This window comes from Tachypleus tridentatus, chromosome 10, assembly GCF_004210375.1.
Source record: "Tachypleus tridentatus isolate NWPU-2018 chromosome 10, ASM421037v1, whole genome shotgun sequence".
Taxonomy (NCBI): domain Eukaryota; kingdom Metazoa; phylum Arthropoda; class Merostomata; order Xiphosura; family Limulidae; genus Tachypleus; species Tachypleus tridentatus.
This window is the reverse complement of record NC_134834.1, coordinates 7,703,563-7,730,378: the sequence shown is the minus strand read 5'-3', so window position 1 is coordinate 7,730,378 and position 26,816 is coordinate 7,703,563. Positions and strand designations below refer to the sequence as shown.

The following is a 26,816-nucleotide window of genomic DNA, read 5'->3' as shown; positions in this document are numbered from 1 at the left end:
CTGGAGCTCCATCCAAACAAACTGCAGAAACCATATCCACAAAAAGATCGTTGTCTCTGAAGAAGTCATCCACAAGTTTCTTCACGTCGGCTGCCTTAGTTGTTGTTGTAAGAGGCTTACAAAATAAAAAATATTCTTTTATCTCGTCGTTCTTCACATAGCGCACGAATACAACAAGCTGGCTTAGATTGGAAACGTCGGTGGTATCGTCGAGTTGAAGGCTGAATTTTTCTGGGCTTGAAATCAGATCTGCAACTACTTGAGCCAAGATGTCATCTATTCTGCTGCTGAAGGTGTCATTTGAAAGAGGAATTTCGGATAACTTATTTTCAGCGGCTTTTCCCAGCATGACATTCGCCATCTTCAATGAAGCTGGTTTTACGAGTGCTTCACCAGTGGTGTGTAGTTTGCCTTGCTTTGCAATCAAGTATGCAACTTCATACGATGCTGTGAGGATCGGTTTGTCGATGGATACAAAGCCGAAAACAGTAAAAGTAGCTTTATCATAGAACCTGGCTCTCTTTACTTTGAATTCAGCAAGCGTTGTGTTCTTGTATTTCCCATCTCCATGCAGCTTTAGGGAGTGTTCTCTTAGTTTTTCCGGTGCTAGAATAGAATTGCTCAACTTGGTATTGCAAATCATGCAATGAGGACGCTGATTCCCATCATGTTCCGTTATGCACGTGAATCCATATTGTACGTATTCGTCTGACCACTTTCTGTTTTTGCTCGACATAGTTAGTATGAATGGATTGAAAGATTAGGAAAAAAATCACAAATTACGCACGATTACTACAGTCACAAGTCGACTGCTAAGCGCACGAAGTTCCCTGCAGCACAGATATTATGGCCAAGTGGAGCATGACGTCACGAATCATACGAGTGGGGTGACGGAATGGACACACACACTGTGTGTGTCTTTACCTCCACCGAACTCTTGAGACTGACTCACCGAACCTCTGGGGTTCGATTGAACCCAGGTTAAGAAACACTGGTGTATATTTATATACATATAAGAGAACATACAGAATAAGTCGGTATAAGTCCAGCATGGTAAAATATACAACTTGGATCAACAGGTCACTTGGAGATGTCGGTTGTACCATATTGCATTGAAAATACTGGGTATATGATAACCTTAATCCCAACTGGTTTTTACGCTGTGATGAACTTCGAGTATTTTCTAATTAGAGTAATACTCCTGGTGAGGTAGACCCGAAGTGTAAAATAGAATTAGTTGTAACGTGAGCTACACATCGCATAACGAGGGATACACATAACGAGGGATACACCCACCCGCGAAGCTTGCTAATCGTCTAGAGATGTTACACAGTACAGTTGACATTCGGATAAATAAGCTTTTATTGCATTTATTATCTCGTGTCTTCCAATTGAGAAAAATAAAAAAATAAATTTTCGTAGTTATAGGTGGTAGCCATGACAACGCCATGTTGCGCAGCATCCACTGCGTGATGGAGGCCGCATTGCGACAGCAGCGGTTATAAAGAGACTGGAGACATCTACATAAATTATATTACAGCTCAAAGTTCTCTAGGGAATAGAAACTCACCACCTGTGACTATTATCAGGCTTTATAACATAGCATCACCGAGTTAAGTCACGAGACGGGGGTACTGAACAACGCTAATGAACAAAACTGGTAAATTTAAACAGTGTATTTAGCGTCAAGAGGCGAGACAGGCTTGGCGCTTGGAAGCATATCTTTAAGACTGTGTGAGGACGACTTGACCAGAGGTAAAAATAATATTTCTGTAATTTATGTGGACAGTTTCAAATAAAAAATATGTGATATTTAAAAAGGTCACTTTTCTCTATCCCAAAAGAAATTGAGCGACAATCACTTCAACAAGCTATTAATTTGTTAAGACGAATTTTCTTTATAGAATTTAAAAGAAATTTCATTCCTACATGTAACAAACAAGTGTTCTAATTGTTACAGACGTGTACAGGTTTTCATCTCACTAGGTGACAATTTACAAAATACTTTATACTTTGAACCGACGTTTGCAAAGAAAATTACTCCTCTGTTTACAGTAAATACCACTGTTTACTGAATATAACATTATTCACTTAAAACACCACTGTTTACTGAATATAACATTATTTACTTAAAACACCACTGTTTACTGAATATAACATTGTTTACTTAGAATACCACTGTTTACTGAATATAACATTACTTAAAACACCACTGTTTACTGAATATAACATTATTTACTTAAAACACCACTGTTTACTGAATATAACATTGTTTACTTAGAATACCACTGTTTACTGAATATAACATTACTTAAAACACCACTGTTTACTGAATATAACATCGTTTACTTAGAATACAACTGTTTACAGATTATGACATTCTTCACTCAGAATACCACTGTTTACTGAATATAACATTACTTAAAACACCACTGTTTACTGAATATAACATTACTTAAAACACCACTGTTTACTGAATATAACATTGTTCACTTAGAATACCACTGTTTACTGAATTTTACATTACTTAAAACACCACTGTTTACTGAATATAACATTGTTCACTCAGAATACCACTGTTTACTGAATATACCAATGTCTACTTAGAATACCACTGTTTACTGAATATAACATTGTTCACTCAGAATACCACTGTTTACTGAATATAACATTGTCTACTTAGAATACCACTCTTTACTGAATATAACATTGTCTACTTAGAATACCACTGTTTACTGAATATACCATTGTCTAATTAGAATACCATGGTTACTGAATATATCATTGTCTACTTAGAATACCACTGTTTACTGAATTTTACATTACTTAAAACACCACTGTTTACTGAATATAACATTGTCTACTTAGAATACCACTGTTTACTGAATATAACATTGTCTACTTAGAATACCACTGTTTACTGAATAAAACATTGTCTACGTAGAATACCACTGTTTACTGAATATAACATTGTTCACTTAGAATACCACTGTTTACTGAATATAACATTGTTCACTCAGAATACCACTGTTTACTGAATATAACATTGTTCACTTAGAATACCACTGTTTACTGAATATAACATTGTTCACTCAGAATACCACTGTTTACTGAATATAACATTACTTAAAACACCACTGTTTACTGAATATAACATTGTTCACTTAGAATACCACTGTTTACTGAATTTTACATTACTTAAAACACCACTGTTTACTGAATTTTACATTACTTAAAACACCACTATTTAATGAATATAACATTGTTCACTTAGAATACCACTGTTTACTGAATATAACATTGTTCACTCAGAATACCACTGTTTACTGAATTTTACATTACTTAAAACACCACTGTTTACTGAATATAACATTGTCTACTTAAAACACCACTGTTTACTGAATATAACATTGTCTACTTAGAATACCACTGTTTACTGAATATAACATTGTCTACTTAGAATACCACTGTTTACTGAATTTTACATTACTTAAAACACCACTGTTTACTGAATATAACATTGTCTACTTAGAATACCACTGTTTACTGAATATAACATTGTCTACTTAGAATACCACTGTTTACTGAATATAACACAGTCTACTTAGAATACCACTGTTTACTGAATATAACATTGTTCACTTAGAATACCACTGTTTACTGAATTTTACATTACTTAAAACACCACTGTTTACTGAATATAACATTGTCTACTTAGAATACCACTGTTTACTGAATATACCATTGTCTAATTAGAATACCATGGTTACTGAATATATCATTGTCTACTTAGAATACCACTGTTTACTGAATATAACATTGTTCACTCAGAATACCACTGTTTACTGAATATAACATTGTCTACTTAGAATACCACTGTTTACTGAATTTTACATTACTTAAAACACCACAGTTTACTGAATATAACATTGCCTACTTAGAATATCACTGTTTACTGAATATAACATTGTTCACTTAGAATACCACTGTTTACTGAATATAACATTGTCTACTTAGAATACCACTGTTTACTGAATATAACATTGTCTACTTAGAATACCACTGTTTACTGAATATAACATTGTCTACTTAGAATACCACTGTTTACTGAATAAAACATTGTCTACGTAGAATACCACTGTTTACTGAATATAACATTGTTCACTTAGAATACCACTGTTTACTGAATATAACATTGTTCACTCAGAATACCACTGTTTACTGAATATAACATTGTTCACTTAGAATACCACTGTTTACTGAATATAACATTGTTCACTCAGAATACCACTGTTTACTGAATATAACATTACTTAAAACACCACTGTTTACTGAATATAACATTGTTCACTTAGAATACCACTGTTTACTGAATTTTACATTACTTAAAACACCACTGTTTACTGAATTTTACATTACTTAAAACACCACTATTTAATGAATATAACATTGTTCACTTAGAATACCACTGTTTACTGAATATAACATTGTTCACTCAGAATACCACTGTTTACTGAATATACCATTGTCTACTTAGAATACCACTGTTTACTGAATATAACATTGTTCACTCAGAATACCACTGTTTACTGAATATAACATTCTCTACTTAGAATACCACTGTTTAATGAATATAACATTGTCTACTTAGAATACCACTGTTTACTGAATATAACATTGTCTACTTAGAATACCACTGTTCACTGAATATAACATTGTCTACTTAGAATACCACTGTTTACTGAATATACCATTGTCTAATTAGAATACCATGGTTACTGAATATATCATTGTCTACTTAGAATACCACTGTTTACTGAATCTAACATTGTCCACTCAGAATACCACTGTTTACTGAATATAATATTACTTAAAACACCACTGTTTACTGAATATAACATAGTCTACTTAGAATACCACTGTTTACTGAACATAACATTGTCTACGTAGAATACCACTGTTTACTGAATATAACATTGTTCACTTAGAATACCACTGTTTACTGAATATAACATTGTTTACTTAGAATACCACTGTTTACTAAACATAACATTGTCTACGTAGAATACCACTGTTTACTGAATATAACATTGTTCACTTAGAATACCACTGTGTACTGAATATAACATTGTTTACTTGGAATACCATTGTTTACTGAATATAATATTGTCTTCTCAGAATACCACTATTTACTGAATATAACATTGTCTTCTTAGAATACCACTGTTTACTGAATATAACATTGTCTACTTAGAATACCACTGTTTACTGAATATAACATTGTTTACTTAGAATACCACTGTTTACTGAATATAACATTACTTAAAACACCACTGTTTACTGAATATAACATTGTTCACTTAGAAAACCACTGTTTACTGAATATAACATTGTTCACTTAGAATACCACTGTTTACTGAATATAACATTGTCTACTTAGAATACCACTGTTTACTGAATATAACATTGTCTACTTAGAATACCACTGTTTACTGAATATAACATTCTCTACGTAGAATACCACTGTTTACTGAATATAACATTGTCTACTTAGAATACCACTGTTTACTGAATATAACATTGTCTACGTAGAATACCACTGTTTACTGAATATAACATTGTTCACTTAGAATACCACTGTTTATTGAATATCACATTGTTCACTTAGAATACCACTGTTTACTGAATATAACATTGTCTACTTAGAATACCACTGTTTACTGAATATAACATTGTTCACTCAGAATACCACTGTTTACTGAATATAATATTACTTAAAACACCACTGTTTACTGAATATAACATTGTCTACTTAGAATACCACTGTTTATTGAATAAAACATTGTCTACGTAGAATACCACTGTTTACTGAATATAACATTGTTCACTTAGAATACCACTGTTTACAGAATATAACATTGTTTACTTAGAATACCATTGTTTACTGAATATAACATTGTCTACGTAGAATACCACTGTTTACTGAATATAACATTGTTCACTTAGAATACCACTGTGTACTGAATATAACATTGTTTACTTGGAATACCATTGTTTACTGAATATAATATTGTCTTCTCAGAATACCACTATTTACTGAATATAACATTGTCTTCTTAGAATACCACTGTTTACTGAATATAACATTGTCTACTTAGAATACCACTGTTTACTGATTATGACATTGTTCACTTGGAATATCACTGTTTACTGAATATAACATTACTTAAAACACCACTGTTTACTGAACATAACATTGTTCACTTAGAAAACCACTGTTTACTGAATATAACATTGTTCACTTAGAATACCACTGTTTACTGAATATAACATTGTCTACTTAGAATACCACTGTTTACTGAATATAACATTGTCTACTTAGAATACCACTATTTACTGAATATAACATTCTCTACGTAGAATACCACTGTTTACTGAATATAACATTGTCTACTTAGAATACCACTGTTTACTGAATATAACATTGTCTACGTAGAATACCACTGTTTACTGAATATAACATTGTTTACTTAGAATACCACTGTTTATTGAATATCACATTGTTCACTTAGAATACCACTGTTTACTGAATATAACATTGTCTACTTAGAATACCACTGTTTACTGAATATAACATTGTTCACTCAGAATACCACTGTTTACTGAATATAATATTACTTAAAACACCACTGTTTACTGAATATAACATTGTCTACTTAGAATACCACTGTTTATTGAATAAAACATTGTCTACGTAGAATACCACTGTTTACTGAATATAACATTGTCTACTTAGAATACCACTGTTTATTGAATAAAACATTGTCTACGTAGAATACCATTGTTTACTGAATATAACATTGTCTACTTATAATACCACTGTTTACTGAATATAACATTGTTCACTTAGAATACCACTGTTTACTGAATATAACATTGTTCACTTAGAATACCACTTTTTACTGAATATAACATTGTTCACTTAGAATACCACTGTTTACTGAATATAACATTGTCTACTTATAATACCACTGTTTACTGAATATAACATTGTCCACTTAGAATACCACTGTTTACTGAATATAACATTGTCTACTTAGAATACCACTGTTTACTGAATATAACATTGTCTACTTAGAATACCACTGTTTACTGAATAAAACATTGTCTACGTAGAATACCACTGTTTACTGAATATAACATTGTTCACTTAGAATACCACTGTTTACAGAATATAACATTGTTTACTTAGAATACCATTGTTTACTGAATATAACATTGTCTACTTATAATACCACTGTTTACTGAATATAACATTGTTCACTTAGAATACCACTGTTTACTGAATATAACATTGTTCACTTAGAATACCACTTTTTACTGAATATAACATTGTTCACTTAGAATACCACTGTTTACTGAATATAACATTGTCTACTTATAATACCACTGTTTACTGAATATAACATTTTTCACTCAGAATACCACTGTTTACTGAATATAATATTACTTAAAACACAACTGTTTACTGAATATAACATTTTTCACTTAGAATGCCACTGTTTACTGAATATAACATTGTCTACTTAGAATACCACTGTTTACTGAATATAACATTGTCTACTTAGAATACCACTGTTTACTGAATATCACATTGTTCACTCAGAATACCACTGTTTACTGAATATAATATTACTTAAAACACAACTGTTTACTGAATATAACATTTTTCACTTAGAATGCCACTGTTTACTGAATATAACATTGTCTACTTAGAATACCACTGTTTACTGAATATAACATTGTCTACTTAGAATACCACTGTTTACTGAACATAACATTGTCTACTTAGAATACCACTGTTTACTGAATATAACATTGTTTACTTAGAATACCACTGTTTATTGAATATAACATTGTTCACTTAGAATACCACTGTTTACTGAATATAACATTGTACACTCAGAATACCACTGTTTACTGAATATAATATTACTTAAAACACCACTGTTTACTGAATATAACATTGTCTACTTAGAATACCACTGTTTACTGAATATAACATTGTCTACTTAGAATACCACTGTTTACTGGACATAACATTGTCTACGTAGAATACCACTGTTTACTGAATATAACATTGTTCACTTAGAATACCACTGTTTACTGAATATAACATTGTTTACTTAGAATACCACTGTTTACTGAATATAACATTGTCTACTTAGAATACCACTGTTTACTGAATATAACATTGTCTACTTAGAATACCACTGTTTACTGTATATAACATTGTTCACTTAGAATACCACTGTTTACAGAATATAACATTGTTTACTTAGAATACCACTGTTTACTGAATATAACATTGTTCACTTAGAATACCACTTATTACTGAATATAACATTGTTCACTTAGAATACCACTGTTTACTGAATATAACATTGTCTACTTAGAATACCACTGTTTACTGAATATAACATTGTCTACTTAGAATACCACTGTTTACTGAATATAACATTGTTCACTTAGAATACCACTGTTTACAGAATATAACATTGTTTACTTAGAATACCACTGTTTACTGAATATAACATTGTCTACTTAGAATACCACTGTTTACTGAATATAACATTGTTCACTTAGAATACCACTGTTTACTGAATATAACATTGTTCACTTAGAATACCACTGTTTACTGAATATAACATTGTTCACTTAGAATACCACTGTTTACTGAATATAACATTGTCTGCTTAGAATACCACTGTTTACTGAATATAACATTGTCTACTTAGAATACCACTGTTTACTGAATATAACATTGTCTGCTTAGAATACCACTGTTTACTGAATATAACATTGTCTACTTAGAATACCACTGTTTACTGAATATAACATTGTCTACTTAGAATACCACTGTTTACTGAATATAACATTGTTCACTTAGAATACCACTGTTTACTGAATATAACATTGTTTACTTAGAATACCACTGTTTACTGAATATAACATTGTTCACTTAGAATACCACTGTTTACTGAATATAACATTGTTCACTTAGAATACCACTGTTTACTGAATATAACATTGTCTACTTAGAATACCACTGTTTACTGAATATAACATTGTCTACTTAGAATACCACTGTTTACTGAATATAACATTGTTCACTCAGAATACCACTGTTTACTGAATATAACATTGTTACTTAAATACCACTGTTTACTGAATATAACATTTTTCACTTAGAATACCACTGTTTACTGAATATAACATTGTTTACTTAGAATACCACTGTTTACTGAATATAACATTGTCTACTTAGAATACCACTGTTTACTGAATATAACATTGTCTACTTAGAATACCACTGTTTACTGAATATAACATTGTCTACTTAGAATACCACTGTTTACTGAATATAACATTGTTTACTTAGAATACCACTGTTTACTGAATATAACATTGTTCACTTAGAATACCACTGTTTACTGAATATAACATTGTCTGCTTAGAATACCACTGTTTACTGAATATAACATTGTTCACTCAGAATACCACTGTTTACTGAATATAACATTGTTCACTTAAAATACCACTGTTTACTGAATATAACATTGTCTACTTAGAATACCACTGTTTACTGAATATAACATTGTCTGCTTAGAATACCACTGTTTACTGGATATAACATTGTCTGCACTTAGAATACCACTGTTTACTGAATATAACATTGTTCACTTAGAATACCACTGTTTACTGAATATAACATTGTTTGCTTAGAATACCACTGTTTACTGAATATAACATTGTCTACTTAGAATACCACTGTTTACTGAATATAACATTGTCTACTTAGAATACCACTGTTTACTGAATATAACATTGTTCACTTAGAATACCACTGTTTACAGAATATAACATTGTTTACTTAGAATACCATTGTTTACTGAATATAACATTGTTCACTTAGAATACCACTTTTTACTGAATATAACATTGTTCACTTAGAATACCACTGTTTACTGAATATAACATTGTCTACTTAGAATACCACTGTTTACTGAATATAACATTGTCTACTTAGAATACCACTGTTTACTGAATATAACATTGTTCACTCAGAATACCACTGTTTACTGAATATAATATTACTTAAAACACAACTGTTTACTGAATATAACATTTTTCACTTAGAATGCCACTGTTTACTGAATATAACATTGTCTACTTAGAATACCACTGTTTACTGAATATAACATTGTCTGCTTAGAATACCACTGTTTACTGAATATAACATTGTCTGCTTAGAATACCACTGTTTACTGAATATAACATTGTCTACTTAGAATACCACTGTTTACTGAATATAACATTGTTCACTTAGAATACCACTGTTTACTGAATATAACATTGTTTACTTAGAATACCATTGTTTACTGAATATAATATTGTCTTCTCAGAATACCACTGTTTACTGAATATAACATTGTCTACTTAGAATACCACTGTTTACTGAATATAACATTGTCTACGTAGAATAGCACTGTTTACTGAATATAACATTGTCTACTTAGAATACCACTGTTTACTGAATATAACATTGTCTACGTAGAATACCACTGTTTACTGAATATAACATTGTTTACTTAGAATACCACTGTTTACTGAATATAACATTGTTCACTTAGAATACCACTGTTTACTGAATATAACATTGTCTACTTAGAATACCACTGTTTACTGAATATAACATTGTTCACTTAGAATACCACTGTTTACTGAATATAACATTGTTTAAAACACAACTGTTTACTGAATATAACATTTTTCACTTAGAATGCCACTGTTTACTGAATATAACATTGTCTACTTAGAATACCACTGTTTACTGAATATAACATTGTTCACTCAGAATACCACTGTTTACTGAATATAACATTGTTTAAAACACCACTGTTTACTGAATATAACATTTTCACTTAGAATACCACTGTTTACTGAATATAACATTGTCTACTTAGAATACCACTGTTTACTGAACATACCATTGTCTACTTAGAATACCACTGTTTACTGAATATAACATTGTTTACTTAGAATACCACTGTTTATTGAATATAACATTGTTTACTTAGAATACCACTGTTTACTGAATATAACATTGTTCACTTAGAATACCACTGTTTACTGAATATAACATTGTCTGCTTAGAATACCACTGTTTACTGAATATAACATTGTCTGCTTAGAATACCACTGTTTACTGAATATAACATTGTTTACTTAGAATACCACTGTTTACTGAATATAACATTGTTCATTAGAATACCACTGTTTACTGAATATAACATTGTTCACTTAGAATACCACTGTTTACTGAATATAACATTGTCTGCTTAGAATACCACTGTTTACTGAATATAACATTGTCTACTTAGAATACCACTGTTTACTGGATATAACATTGTCTACGTAGAATACCACTGTTTACTGAATATAACATTGTTCACTTAGAATACCACTGTTTACTGAATATAACATTGTTTACTTAGAATACCACTGTTTACTGAATATAACATTGTCTACTTAGAATACCACTGTTTACTGAATATAACATTGTCTACTTAGAATACCACTGTTTACTGAATATAACATTGTTCACTTAGAATACCACTGTTTACTGAATATAACATTGTTTACTTAGAATACCACTGTTTACTGAATATAACATTGTTCACTTAGAATACCACTGTTTACTGAATATAACATTGTTCACTTAGAATACCACTGTTTACTGAATATAACATTGTCTACTTAGAATACCACTGTTTACTGAATATAACATTGTCTACTTAGAATACCACTGTTTACTGAATATAACATTGTCTAAGAATACCACTGTTTACTGAATATAACATTGTCTACTTAGAATACCACTGTTTACTGAATATAACATTATCTACGTAGAATACCACTGTTTACTGAATATAACATTGTTCACTTAGAATACCACTGTGTACTGAATATAACATTGTTTACTTAGAATACCATTGTTTACTGAATATAACATTGTCTTCTCAGAATACCACTGTTTACTGAATATAACATTGTCTACTTAGAATACCACTGTTTACTGAATATAACATTGTCTACGTAGAATACCACTGTTTACTGAATATAACATTGTCTACTTAGAATACCACTGTTTACTGAATATAACATTGTCTGCGTAGAATACCACTGTTTACTGAATATAACATTGTTTACTTAGAATACCACTGTTTATTGAATATAACATTGTTCACTTAGAATACCACTGTTTACTGAATATAACATTGTCTACTTAGAATACCACTGTTTACTGAATATAACATTGTTCACTCAGAATACCACTGTTTACTGAATATAATATTACTTAAAACACAACTGTTTACTGAATATAACATTTTTCACTTAGAATGCCACTGTTTACTGAATATAACATTGTCTACTTAGAATACCACTGTTTACTGAATATAACATTGTCTACCTAGAATACCACTGTTTACTGAACATAACATTGTCTACGTAGAATACCACTGTTTACTGAATATAACATTGTTCACTTAGAATACCACTGTTTACTGAATATAACATTGTTTACTTAGAATACCACTGTTTACTGAATATAACATTGTCTACTTAGAATACCACTGTTTACTGAATATAACATTGTCTACTTAGAATACAACTGTTTACTGAATATAACATTGTTCACTTAGAATACCACTGTTTACAGAATATAACATTGTTTACTTAGAATACCATTGTTTACTGAATATAACATTGTTCACTTAGAATACCACTTTTACTGAATATAACATTGTTCACTTAGAATACCACTGTTTACTGAATATAACATTGTCTACTTAGAATACCACTGTTTACTGAATATAACATTGTGTACTTAGAATACCACTGTTTACTGAATATAACATTGTTCACTCAGAATACCACTGTTTACTGAATATAACATTGTCTACTTAGAATACCACTCTTTACTGAATATAACATTGTCTACTTAGAATACCACTGTTTACTGAATATAACATTGTCTACTTAGAATACCACTGTTTACTGAATATAACATTCTCTACGTAGAATACCACTGTTTACTGAATATAACATTGTCTACTTAGAATACCACTGTTTACTGAATATAACATTGTCTACGTAGAATACCACTGTTTACTGAATATAACATTGTTTACTTAGAATACCACTGTTTATTGAATATAACATTGTTCACTTAGAATACCACTGTTTACTGAATATAACATTGTCTACTTAGAATACCACTGTTTACTGAATATAACATTGTCTACGTAGAATACCACTGTTTACTGAATATAACATTACTTAAAAACACCACTGTTTACTGAATATAACATTGTCTACGTAGAATACCACTGTTTACTGAATATAACATTACTTAAAACACCACTGTTTACTGAATATAACATTGTTCATTTAGATAACCACTGTTTACTGAATATAACATTGTTCTCTTAGAAAACCACTGTTTACTGAATAAAACATTGTCTACTTAGAATTCCACTGTTTACTGAATATAACATTACTTATAACACCACTGTTTACTGAATATAACATTGTTTACTTATAATACCACTGTTTACTGAATATAACATTGTTCACTTAGAATACCACTGTTTACTGAATATAACATTGTCTACTTAGAATACCACTGTTTACTGAATATAACATTGTCTACTTAGAATACCACTGTTTACTGAATATAACAATGTCTTCGTAGAATACCACTGTTTACTGAATATAACATTGTTCACTTAGAATACCACTGTTTACTGAATATAACATTGTCTTCTCAGAATACCACTATTTACTGAATATAACATTGTCTACTTAGAATACCACTGTTTACTGAATATAACATTGTTCACTTAGAATACCACTGTTTACTGAATATAACATTGTCTCACTTAGAATACCACTGTTTACTGAATATAACATTGTCTACTTAGAATACCACTGTTTACTGAATATAACATTGTTTACTTAGAATACCACTGTTTACTGAATATAACATTGTTCACTTAGAATACCACTGTTTACTGAATATAACATTGTCTACTTAGAATACCACTGTTTACTGAATATAACATTGTCTACTTAGAATACCACTGTTTACTGAATATAACATTGTCTACTTAGAATACCACTGTTTACTGAATATAACATTGTTCACTTAGAATACCACTGTTTACTGAATATAACATTGTCTACTTAGAATACCACTGTTTACTGAATATAACATTGTTCACTTAGAATACCACTGTTTACTGAATATAACATTGTTTACTTAAAACCTGACTGTTTACTGAATATAACATTTTTTTCACTTAGAATACCACTGTTTACTGAATATAACATTGTCTACTTAGAATACCACTGTTTACTGAATATAACATTGTCTACTTAGAATACCACTGTTTACTGAATATAACATTGTTTACTTAGAATACCACTGTTTACTGAATATAACATTGTTTACTTAGAATACCACTGTTTACTGAATATAACATTGTTCACTTAGAATACCACTGTTTACTGAATATAACATTGTCTACTTAGAATACCACTGTTTACTGAATATAACATTGTCTACTTAGAATACCACTGTTTACTGAATATAACATTGTTCACTTAGAATACCACTGTTTACTGAATATAACATTGTTTACTTAGAATACCACTGTTTACTGAATATAACATTGTTCACTTAGAATACCACTGTTTACTGAATATAACATTGTCTACTTAGAATACCACTGTTTACTGAATATAACATTGTTCACTTAGAATACCACTGTTTACTGAATATAACATTGTTCACTTAGAATACCACTGTTTACTGAATATAACATTGTCTACTTAGAATACCACTGTTTACTGAATATAACATTGTTTACTTAGAATACCACTGTTTACTGAATATAACATTGTTTACTTAGAATACCACTGTTTACTGAATATAACATTGTTCACTTAGAATACCACTGTTTACTGAATATAACATTGTCTCACTTAGAATACCACTGTTTACTGAATAAAACATTGTCTACGTAGAATACCACTGTTTACTGAATATAACATTGTTCACTTAGAATACCACTGTTTACTGAATATAACATTGTTTACTTAGAATACCATTGTTTACTGAATATAACATTGTCTTCTCTCAGAATACCACTGTTTACTGAATATAACATTGTCTACTTAGAATACCACTGTTTACTGAATATAACATTGTCTACTGCATAGAATACCACTGTTTACTGAATATAACATTGTCTACTTAGAATACCACTGTTTACTGAATATAACATTGTCTACGTAGAATACCACTGTTTACTGAATATAACATTGTTTACTTAGAATACCACTGTTTATTGAATATAACATTGTTCACTTAGAATACCACTGTTTACTGAATATAACATTGTCTACTTAGAATACCACTGTTTACTGAATATAACATTGTTCACTCAGAATACCACTGTTTACTGAATATAATATTACTTAAAACACAACTGTTTACTGAATATAACATTTTTCACTTAGAATACCACTGTTTACTGAATATAACATTGTCTACTTAGAATACCACTGTTTACTGAACATAACATTGTCTACCTAGAATACCACTGTTTACTGAATATAACATTGTCTGCGTAGAATACCACTGTTTACTGAATATAACATTGTTCACTTAGAATACCACTGTTTACTGAATATAACATTGTTTACTTAGAATACCACTGTTTACTGAATATAACATTGTCTACTTAGAATACCACTGTTTACTGAATATAACATTGTTCACTTAGAATACCACTGTTTACTGAATATAACATTGTTCACTTAGAATACCACTTTTTACTGAATATAACATTGTTCACTTAGAATACCACTGTTTACTGAATATAACATTGTTCACTTAGAATACCACTGTTTACTGAATATAACATTGTCTGCTTAGAATACCACTGTTTACTGAATATAACATTGTCTACTTAGAATACCACTGTTTACTGAATATAACATTGTCTACTTAGAATACCACTGTTTACTGAATATAACATTGTTCACTTAGAATACCACTGTTTACTGAATATAACATTGTTTACTTAGAATACCACTGTTTACTGAATATAACATTGTCTTCTTAGAATACCACTGTTTACTGAATATAACATTGTCTACTTAGAATACCACTGTTTACTGAATATAACATTGTCTACGTAGAATACCACTGTTTACTGAATATAACATTGTCTACTTAGAATACCACTGTTTACTGAATATAACATTGTCTACGTAGAATACCACTGTTTACTGAATATAACATTGTTTACTTAGAATACCACTGTTTATTGAATATAACATTTTTCACTTAGAATACCACTGTTTACTGAATATAACATTGTCTACTTAGAATACCACTGTTTACTGAATATAACATTGTTCACTCAGAATACCACTGTTTACTGAATATAATATTACTTAAAACACCACTGTTTACTGAATATAACATTGTTCACTTAGAATACCACTGTTTACTGAATATAACATTGTCTACTTAGAATACCACTGTTTACTGAATATAACATTGTTCACTTAGAATACCACTGTTTACTGAATATAACATTGTTCACTTAGAATACCACTGTTTACTGAATATAACATTGTTCACTTAGAATACCACTGTTTACTGAATATAACATTGTCTACTTAGAATACCACTGTTTACTGAACATACCATTGTCTACTTAGAATACCACTGTTTACTGAATATAACATTGTTTACTTAGAATACCACTGTTTATTGAATATAACATTGTTTACTTAGAATACCACTGTTTATTGAATATAACATTGTTCACTTAGAATACCACTTTTACTGAATATAACATTGTCTACTTAGAATACCACTGTTTACTGAACATACCATTGTCTACTTAGAATACCACTGTTTACTGAATATAACATTGTTTACTTAGAATACCACTGTTTATTGAATATAACATTGTTCACTTAGAATACCACTTTTTACTGAATATAACATTGTTCACTTAGAATACCACTGTTTACTGAATATAACATTGTCTACTTAGAATACCACTGTTTACTGAATATAACATTGTCTACTTAGAATACCACTGTTTACTGGACATAACATTGTCTACGTAGAATACCACTGTTTACTGAATATAACATTGTTCACTTAGAATACCACTGTTTACTGAATATAACATTGTTTACTTAGAATACCACTGTTTACTGAATATAACATTGTCTACTTAGAATACCACTGTTTACTGAATATAACATTGTCTACTTAGAATACCACTGTTTACTGTATATAACATTGTTCACTTAGAATACCACTGTTTACAGAATATAACATTGTTTACTTAGAATACCATTATTTACTGAATATAACATTGTTCACTTAGAATACCACTTATTACTGAATATAACATTGTTCACTTAGAATACCACTGTTTACTGAATATAACATTGTCTACTTAGAATACCACTGTTTACTGAATATAACATTGTCTACTTAGAATACCACTGTTTACTGAATATAACATTGTTCACTCAGAATACCACTGTTTACTGAATATAATAACTTAAAACCACTGTTTACTGAATATAACATTTTCACTTAGAATGCCACTGTTTACTGAATATAACATTGTCTACTTAGAATACCACTGTTTACTGAATATAACATTGTCTACTTAGAATACCACTGTTTACTGAATATAACATTGTCTACTTAGAATACCACTGTTTACTGAATATAACATTGTCTACGTAGAATACCACTGTTTACTGAATATAACATTGTTCACTTAGAATACCACTGTTTACTGAATATAACATTGTTTACTTAGAATACCATTGTTTACTGAATATAATATTGTCTTCTCAGAATACCACTATTTACTGAATATAACATTGTCTACTTAGAATACCACTGTTTACTGAATATAACATTGTCTACGTAGAATAGCACTGTTTACTGAATATAACATTGTCTACTTAGAATACCACTGTTTACTGAATATAACATTGTCTACGTAGAATACCACTGTTTACTGAATATAACATTGTTTACTTAGAATACCACTGTTTATTGAATATAACATTGTTCACTTAGAATACCACTGTTTACTGAATATAACATTGTCTACTTAGAATACCACTGTTTACTGAATATAACATTGTTCACTCAGAATACCACTGTTTACTGAATATAATATTACTTAAAAACACAACTGTTTACTGAATATAACATTTTTCACTTAGAATGCCACTGTTTACTGAATATAACATTGTCTACTTAGAATACCACTGTTTACTGAATATAACATTGTCTACCTAGAATACCACTGTTTACTGAATATAACATTGTCTACGTAGAATACCACTGTTTACTGAATATAACATTGTTCACTTAGAATACCACTGTTTACTGAATATAACATTGTTTACTTAGAATACCACTGTTTACTGAATATAACATTGTCTACTTAGAATACCACTGTTTACTGAATATAACATTGTCTACTTAGAATACCACTGTTTACTGAATATAACATTGTTCACTTAGAATACCACTGTTTACTGAATATAACATTGTTTACTTAGAATACCACTGTTTACTGAATATAACATTGTTCACTTAGAATACCACTTTTTACTGAATATAACATTGTTCACTTAGAATACCACTGTTTACTGAATATAACATTGTCTACTTAGAATACCACTGTTTACTGAATATAACATTGTGTACTTAGAATACCACTGTTTACTGAATATAACATTGTTCACTCAGAATACCACTGTTTACTGAATATAACATTGTCTACTTAGAATACCACTCTTTACTGAATATAACATTGTCTACTTAGAATACCACTGTTTACTGAATATAACATTGTCTACTTAGAATACCACTGTTTACTGAATATAACATTCTCTACGTTAGAATACCACTGTTTACTGAATATAACATTGTCTACTTAGAATACCACTGTTTACTGAATATAACATTGTCTACGTAGAATACCACTGTTTACTGAATATAACATTGTTTACTTAGAATACCACTGTTTACTGAATATAACATTGTTCACTTAGAATACCACTGTTTACTGAATATAACATTGTCTACTTAGAATACCACTGTTTACTGAATATAACATTGTCTACGTAGAATACCACTGTTTACTGAATATAACATTGCTTAAAACACCACTGTTTACTGAATATAACATTGTCTACGTAGAATACCACTGTTTACTGAATATAACATTACTTAAAACACCACTGTTTACTGAATATAAGATTGTTCATTTAGATAACCACTGTTTACTGAATATAACATTGTTCTCTTAGAAAACCACTGTTTACTGAATAAAACATTGTCTACTTAGAATTCCACTGTTTACTGAATATAACATTACTTAAAATACCACTGTTTACTGAATATAACATTGTTTACTTAGAATACCACTGTTTACTGAATATAACATTGTTCACTTAGAATACCACTGTTTACTGAATATAACATTGTCTACTTAGAATACCACTGTTTACTGAATATAACATTGTCTACTTAGAATACCACTGTTTACTGAATATAACATTGTCTTCGTAGAATACCACTGTTTACTGAATATAACATTGTTCACTTAGAATACCACTGTTTACTGAATATAACATTGTCTACTTAGAATACCACTCTTTACTGAATATAACATTGTCTACTTAGAATACCACTGTTTACTGAATATAACATTGTCTACTTAGAATACCACTGTTTACTGAATATAACATTGTTCTACTTAGAATACCACTGTTTACTGAATATAACATTGTCTACTTAGAATACCACTGTTTACTGAATATAACATTGTTTACTTAGAATACCACTGTTTACTGAATATAACATTGTTCACTTAGAATACCACTGTTTACTGAATATAACATTGTCTACTTAGAATACCACTGTTTACTGAATATAACATTGTTCACTTAGAATACCACTGTTTACTGAATATAATATTACTTAAAACACCAACTGTTTACTGAATATAACATTTTTCACTTAGAATACCACTGTTTACTGAATATAACATTGTCTACTTAGAATACCACTGTTTACTGAATATAACATTGTTCACTTAGAATACCACTGTTTACTGAATATAACATTACTTAAAAACACAACTGTTTACTGAATATAACATTGTTTCACTTAGAATACCACTGTTTACTGAATATAACATTGTCTACTTAGAATACCACTGTTTACTGAATATAACATTGTCTACTTAGAATACCACTGTTTACTGAATATAACATTGTTTACTTAGAATACCACTGTTTACTGAATATAACATTGTTTACTTAGAATACCACTGTTTACTGAATATAACATTGTTCACTTACTGAATATAACATTGTTCACTTAGAATACCACTGTTTACTGAATATAACATTGTCTACTTAGAATACCACTGTTTACTGAATATAACATTGTCTACTTAGAATACCACTGTTTACTGAATATAACATTGTCACTTAGAATACCACTGTTTACTGAATATAACATTGTTCACTTAGAATACCACTGTTTACTGAATATAACATTGTTCACTTAGAATACCACTGTTTACTGAATATAACATTGTTTACTTAGAATACCACTGTTTACTGAATATAACATTGTTCACTTAGAATACCACTGTTTACTGAATATAACATTGTTCACTTAGAATACCACTGTTTACTGAATATAACATTGTCTACTTAGAATACCACTGTTTACTGAATATAACATTGTTCACTTAGAATACCACTGTTTACTGAATATAACATTGTTCACTTAGAATACCACTGTTTACTGAATATAACATTGTTCACTTAGAATACATTGTTCTTGTTTTACTGAATATAATATTAAAAAAACACTGTTTACTGAATATAACATTGTTTCACTTAGAATACCACTGTTTACTGAATATAACATTGTCTACTTAGAATACCACTGTTTACTGAATATAACATTGTCTACTTAGAATACCACTGTTTACTGAATATAACATTATCTACGTAGAATACCACTGTTTACTGAATATAACATTGTTCACTTAGAATACCACTGTGTACTGAATATAACATTGTTTACTTAGAATACCATTGTTTACTGAATATAATATTGTCTTCTCAGAATACCACTATTTACTGAATATAACATTGTCTACTTAGAATACCACTGTTTACTGAATATAACATTGTCTACGTAGAATAGCACTGTTTACTGAATATAACATTGTCTACTTAGAATACCACTGTTTACTGAATATAACATTGTCTACGTAGAATACCACTGTTTACTGAATATAACATTGTTTACTTAGAATACCACTGTTTATTGAATATAACATTGTTCACTTAGAATACCACTGTTTACTGAATATAACATTGTCTACTTAGAATACCACTGTTTACTGAATATAACATTGTTCACTCAGAATACCACTGTTTACTGAATATAATATTACTTAAAACACAACTGTTTACTGAATATAACATTTTTCACTTAGAATGCCACTGTTTACTGAATATAACATTGTCTACTTAGAATACCACTGTTTACTGAATATAACATTGTCTACCTAGAATACCACTGTTTACTGAACATAACATTGTCTACGTAGAATACCACTGTTTACTGAATATAACATTGTTCACTTAGAATACCACTGTTTACTGAATATAACATTGTTTACTTAGAATACCACTGTTTACTGAATATAACATTGTCTACTTAGAATACCACTGTTTACTGAATATAACATTGTCTACTTAGAATACAACTGTTTACTGAATATAACATTGTTCACTTAGAATACCACTGTTTACAGAATATAACATTGTTTACTTAGAATACCATTGTTTACTGAATATAACATTGTTCACTTAGAATACCACTTTTTACTGAATATAACATTGTTCACTTAGAATACCACTGTTTACTGAATATAACATTGTCTACTTAGAATACCACTGTTTACTGAATATAACATTGTGTACTTAGAATACCACTGTTTACTGAATATAACATTGTTCACTCAGAATACCACTGTTTACTGAATATAACATTGTCTACTTAGAATACCACTGTTTACTGAATATAACATTGTCTACTTAGAATACCACTGTTTACTGAATATAACATTGTCTACTTAGAATACCACTGTTTACTGAATATAACATTCTCTACGTAGAATACCACTGTTTACTGAATATAACATTGTCTACTTAGAATACCACTCTTTACTGAATATAACATTGTCTACGTAGAATACCACTGTTTACTGAATATAACATTGTTTACTTAGAATACCACTGTTTATTGAATATAACATTGTTCACTTAGAATACCACTGTTTACTGAATATAACATTGTCTACTTAGAATACCACTGTTTACTGAATATAACATTGTCTACGTAGAATACCACTGTTTACTGAATATAACATTACTTAAAACACCACTGTTTACTGAATATAACATTGTCTACGTAGAATACCACTGTTTACTGAATATAACATTACTTAAAACACCACTGTTTACTGAATATAAGATTGTTCATTTAGATAACCACTGTTTACTGAATATAACATTGTTCTCTTAGAAAACCACTGTTTACTGAATAAAACATTGTCTACTTAGAATTCCACTGTTTACTGAATATAACATTACTTAAAACACCACTGTTTACTGAATATAACATTGTTTACTTATAATACCACTGTTTACTGAATATAACATTGTTCACTTAGAATACCACTGTTTACTGAATATAACATTGTCTACTTAGAATACCACTGTTTACTGAATATAACATTGTCTACTTAGAATACCACTGTTTACTGAATATAACAATGTCTTCGTAGAATACCACTGTTTACTGAATATAACATTGTTCACTTAGAATACCACTGTTTACTGAATATAACATTGTCTACTTAGAATACCACTGTTTACAGAATATAACATTGTTTACTTATAATACCATTGTTTACTGAATATAACATTGTTCACTTAGAATACCACTTTTACTGAATATAACATTGTTCACTTAGAATACCACTGTTTACTGAATATAACATTGTCTACTTAGAATACCACTGTTTACTGAATATAACATTGTCTACTTAGAATACCACTGTTTACTGAATATAACATTGTTCACTCAGAATACCACTGTTTACTGAATATAATATTACTTAAAACACAACTGTTTACTGAATATAACATTTTTCACTTAGAATGCCACTGTTTACTGAATATAACATTGTCTACTTAGAATACCACTGTTTACTGAACATACCATTGTCTACTTAGAATACCACTGTTTACTGAATATAACATTGTTTACTTAGAATACCACTGTTTATTGAATATAACATTGTTTACTTAGAATACCACTGTTTACTGAATATAACATTGTTCACTTAGAATACCACTGTTTACTGAATATAACATTGTCTACTTAGAATACCACTGTTTACTGAACATACCATTGTCTACTTAGAATACCACTTTTTACTGAATATAACATTGTTCACTTAGAATACCACTGTTTACTGAATATAACATTGTTTACTTAGAATACCACTGTTTACTGAATATAACATTGTCTACTTAGAATACCACTGTTTACTGAATATAACATTGTCTACTTAGAATACCACTGTTTACTGTATATAACATTGTTCACTTAGAATACCACTGTTTACAGAATATAACATTGTTTACTTAGAATACCATTATTTACTGAATATAACATTGTTCACTTAGAATACCACTTTTTACTGAATATAACATTGTTCACTTAGAATACCACTGTTTACTGAATATAACATTGTCTACTTAGAATACCACTGTTTACTGAATATAACATTGTCTACTTAGAATACCACTGTTTACTGAATATAACATTGTTCACTCAGAATACCACTGTTTACTGAATATAATATTACTTAAAACACTGTTTACTGAATATAACATTTTTCACTTAGAATACCACTGTTTACTGAATATAACATTGTCTACTTAGAATACCACTGTTTACTGAATATAACATTGTCTACTTAGAATACCACTGTTTACTGAATATAACATTGTCTACTTAGAATACCACTGTTTACTGAATATAACATTATCTACGTAGAATACCACTGTTTACTGAATATAACATTGTTCACTTAGAATACCACTGTGTACTGAATATAACATTGTTTACTTAGAATACCATTGTTTACTGAATATAACATTGTCTTCTCTTAGAATACCACTGTTTACTGAATATAACATTGTCTACTTAGAATACCACTGTTTACTGAATATAACATTGTCTACGTAGAATACCACTGTTTACTGAATATAACATTGTCTACTTAGAATACCACTGTTTACTGAATATAACATTGTCTACGTAGAATACCACTGTTTACTGAATATAACATTGTTTACTTAGAATACCACTGTTTATTGAATATAACATTGTTCACTTAGAATACCACTGTTTACTGAATATAACATTGTCTACTTAGAATACCACTGTTTACTGAATATAACATTGTTCACTCAGAATACCACTGTTTACTGAATATAATATTACTTAAAACACAACTGTTTACTGAATATAACATTTTTCACTTAGAATGCCACTGTTTACTGAATATAACATTGTCTACTTAGAATACCACTGTTTACTGAATATAACATTGTCTACCTAGAATACCACTGTTTACTGAATATAACATTGTCTACTTAGAATACCACTGTTTACTGAATATAACATTGTTCACTTAGAATACCACTGTTTACTGAATATAACATTGTTTACTTAGAATACCACTGTTTACTGAATATAACATTGTCTACTTAGAATACCACTGTTTACTGAATATAACATTGTCTACTTAGAATACCACTGTTTACTGAATATAACATTGTTCACTTAGAATACCACTGTTTACTGAATATAACATTGTTTACTTAGAATACCATTGTTTACTGAATATAACATTGTTCACTTAGAATACCACTTTTTACTGAATATAACATTGTTCACTTAGAATACCACTGTTTACTGAATATAACATTGTCTACTTAGAATACCACTGTTTACTGAATATAACATTGTCTACTTAGAATACCACTGTTTACTGAATATAACATTGTTCACTCAGAATACCACTGTTTACTGAATATAACATTGTCTACTTAGAATACCACTGTTTACTGAATATAACATTGTCTACTTAGAATACCACTGTTTACTGAATATAACATTGTCTACTTAGAATACCACTGTTTACTGAATATAACATTCTCTACGTAGAATACCACTGTTTACTGAATATAACATTGTCTACTTAGAATACCACTGTTTACTGAATATAACATTGTCTACGTAGAATACCACTGTTTACTGAATATAACATTGTTTACTTAGAATACCACTGTTTATTGAATATAACATTGTTCACTTAGAATACCACTGTTTACTGAATATAACATTGTCTACTTAGAATACCACTGTTTACTGAATATAACATTGTCTACGTAGAATACCACTGTTTACTGAATATAACATTACTTAAAACACCACTGTTTACTGAATATAACATTGTCTACGTAGAATACCACTGTTTACTGAATATAACATTACTTAAAACACCACTGTTTACTGAATATAACATTGTTCATTTAGATAACCACTGTTTACTGAATATAACATTGTTCTCTTAGAAAACCACTGTTTACTGAATATAACATTGTCTACTTAGAATTCCACTGTTTACTGAATATAACATTACTTAAAATACCACTGTTTACTGAATATAACATTGTTTACTTATAATACCACTGTTTACTGAATATAACATTGTTCACTTAGAATACCACTGTTTACTGAATATAACATTGTCTACTTAGAATACCACTGTTTACTGAATATAACATTGTCTACTTAGAATACCACTGTTTACTGAATATAACAATGTCTTCGTAGAATACCACTGTTTACTGAATATAACATTGTTCACTTAGAATACCACTGTTTACTGAATATAACATTGTCTACTTAGAATACCACTGTTTACAGAATATAACATTGTTTACTTATAATACCATTGTTTACTGAATATAACATTGTTCACTTAGAATACCACTTTTACTGAATATAACATTGTTCACTTAGAATACCACTGTTTACTGAATATAACATTGTCTACTTAGAATACCACTGTTTACTGAATATAACATTGTCTACTTAGAATACCACTGTTTACTGAATATAACATTGTTCACTCAGAATACCACTGTTTACTGAATATAATATTACTTAAAATACCACTGTTTACTGAATATAACATTTTTCACTTAGAATACCACTGTTTACTGAATATAACATTGTCTACTTAGAATACCACTGTTTACTGAATATAACATTGTCTACTTAGAATACCACTGTTTACTGAATATAACATTGTCTACTTAGAATACCACTGTTTACTGAATATAACATTGTCTACGTAGAATACCACTGTTTACTGAATATAACATTGTTCACTTAGAATACCACTATTTACTGAATATAACATTGTTTACTTAGAATACTATTGTTTACT

At 29.4% G+C, this 26,816-nt stretch overlaps 1 protein-coding gene across 1 annotated transcript in view; it reads left to right on the top strand.

Moving 5' to 3' along the window:
* Positions 1-1,479: 1,479 nt before the first annotated feature.
* The window catches only part of LOC143228708 (Golgi-associated plant pathogenesis-related protein 1-like), a gene marked incomplete in the record, with an annotated part of 73,086 nt that continues 47,749 nt past the window's right edge, over positions 1,480-26,816 (top strand). The window contains 1 exon segment of the mRNA XM_076459993.1: positions 1,480-1,753.